This window comes from Humulus lupulus, chromosome 5 (genome assembly GCF_963169125.1).
Source record: "Humulus lupulus chromosome 5, drHumLupu1.1, whole genome shotgun sequence".
Taxonomy (NCBI): Eukaryota; Viridiplantae; Streptophyta; class Magnoliopsida; order Rosales; family Cannabaceae; genus Humulus; species Humulus lupulus.
Window position 1 is genome coordinate 209,992,396 of NC_084797.1, and position 2,300 is coordinate 209,994,695.

Below are 2,300 nucleotides of genomic sequence, written 5' to 3' on the forward strand. Positions count from 1 at the left end.
GTCCATGTCCATTGCTCGATCCTTCCTTTGCTTGAATTCTTCGAGGAGGCGAGCCTTTTCACCCGCCATTATATCGAAGGTGGTTTCTCCTCCTCGAGTTTAGCGTTTAACTTTTCAAGGTATAGTGAGAGAGAAAATCATTTTTGCTCTTATTTTTCTTTCATTTCTTTTACATTACTTTGAGTGAAAACAATGCCTATTTCAGGCTAAATTCTTTTGTGGAAAGGCTAGAGTGAAGTTCATGTTTTACATTATATTTTTAATATATTGATTCTTTATTTTTTTTTTCATTTCTATATATTTGTTACAATTAAATTTATTTTCTTCTAATTTTTATTCTAAATTTATTAGTGTCTTTTACATAAGTCTAGTCATGCTCTTCTTATGTAATTTAGGCTTTTAATTTAATTTAGGATATTTGTTATATTATATGCTTTTTACTGCATTCTTTCATTGGTATTTTGTTGCTCTAAAGTATATAATATGATAGGTTTTTAAAATTAGAAGTTAGTATAATTTACTTAAAGAACATATTTTAAGGTGAGCTTTATTATATATATTTTCCAGCTATAGTTAATGGTGTAGAATTATAGTTGAGTATAATTAATCAATTTTATTAAAATATATATATATATATATGTTTGCATGAATGAAACTTATACCTTCCATATTTTCTTTCTTATTCTAATTCCTCGATTTTGTTTATTTAATGTTTATATTCTTTTTCAAAGTTACACCATTTCAAAATTTATTATCTCTGATTTACTAATCTATCTTTTTACTTGTATTTTACCTCTCTGTGGATACGACATAGCCCGATTACTACTGCGACCGCTTAGGAGTTATTGGGCGATATCAATTTTTGGCGCCGTTGCCGGGGAGGTAATTCTACAATTAAAGGTTTGCCTAGTAAATTAATTTTTTTTCTATATAAAAAAAATAGTATAATTTTTTTTTTATTTCTCTTTTATTTTATTTATCCTTAGTAATTTTTTTTATTCATTTATTTATTTTTTTGTTATTGTTTTATTTTATTCATTTTGCTTTTAAGTTTAGAATTTATTTTCTAGATTTAGGTTTTTTTCGAAAGAAAAAAAAGCATAAAATTTAAAACAAAAAACAAAACAAAACAAAAAACAACAAAGTATTGAGAAAATTTGTGTAATTGTGGAAATTAGTAAAAACCAAACTTGTTCTGTCTTAGAAAAATTGGTTCTTAAATAAGGTCTGTGTTAGTGTTACCCTCCAATCTTTTCTAAGTACCTCAGGGAGTTCTAGAAAAGCTCTTGGGCCTAAAGTGGTACCTTGGTAGCCTTCCCAATTGGCCTGGGAACATTTTTGGTGTATACTTATTACATTATTACACATTTGCGCTTATAATACTTACAAAATAAAAAAATATTTATGCCACGAAACAGAGACGCACTAGGGAGATTTGTAAGACAACAAGTAGAAACTTTAGAAAACTCTCCTAGTTCGTCGTTTTCTTCCATTCGTTTAAACACTCCCGATTCACTGAGACTTCCTGAACCACCCACGATGGCTCATCAAGATGAAATCCAACCAAGAGCGCCATAGGATTATTTACATCCTACGCGTACAACCACACCTTCATGCATAATGTATCCCAACAATATGCCAAATTTTGATTTCAAACCCGACATGATTAACCTCTTACCAACCTTCCATGGGTTGAAAAATGAGAGTCCGTACGTGCATATACGGTAATTTGAAGAGGTGTTGGCTAAATTCAACAACCGAGCTGATGTCACCAACATTGTGAGATTGAAAATTTTTCCTTTCTCTCTCAAAGACAAAGCAAAAAGCTGGTCGTATTCCTTAAGGCCTGGATCTATCGGAACATGGGACGAAATGACAAAAGCATTCTTTGCCAAATATTTCCCACCCCATAAGACTAGCAGCCTTAAGAGGCAAATCTCTACCTTCATCCAGAAAGACCATGAAACTTTCCATCACGTCTGGGAGAGGTTTAGAGATTTGATAAATCAATGCCCACATCATGGATACGAAAGCTGGCGTCTGATCAGCTATTTCTATGACGGTCTCACAAGCGGACAAAGACAATTCGTACAAATGATGTGCAATGACGAATTCCTTCAAAAAGATCCTGATGAAGCTTTCGAGTACCTCGACGATCTCGTTGAAAAGTCCTACACATGGAATGGACCGAGTCCTATGGACAAGCCATGATCAATTGGAATCTACCAATTAAAGGAAGATGACAACGTCAAAAGCCAAATTGAATCACTGAGACAACAATTCAAGGCTTTCAAATCTCA

The 2,300-nt window shown here is 32.3% G+C and overlaps 1 non-coding gene across 1 annotated transcript; it reads right to left on the reverse strand.

Annotated features, from left to right (window-relative positions):
• Positions 1–1,920: 1,920 nt before the first annotated feature.
• Positions 1,921–2,027, reverse strand: LOC133780933 (small nucleolar RNA R71). Its single transcript, XR_009869738.1, has one exon. It is a non-coding gene; the product is annotated as a small nucleolar RNA R71 (small nucleolar RNA).
• Between the last annotated feature and the right edge of the window lie 273 nt (positions 2,028–2,300).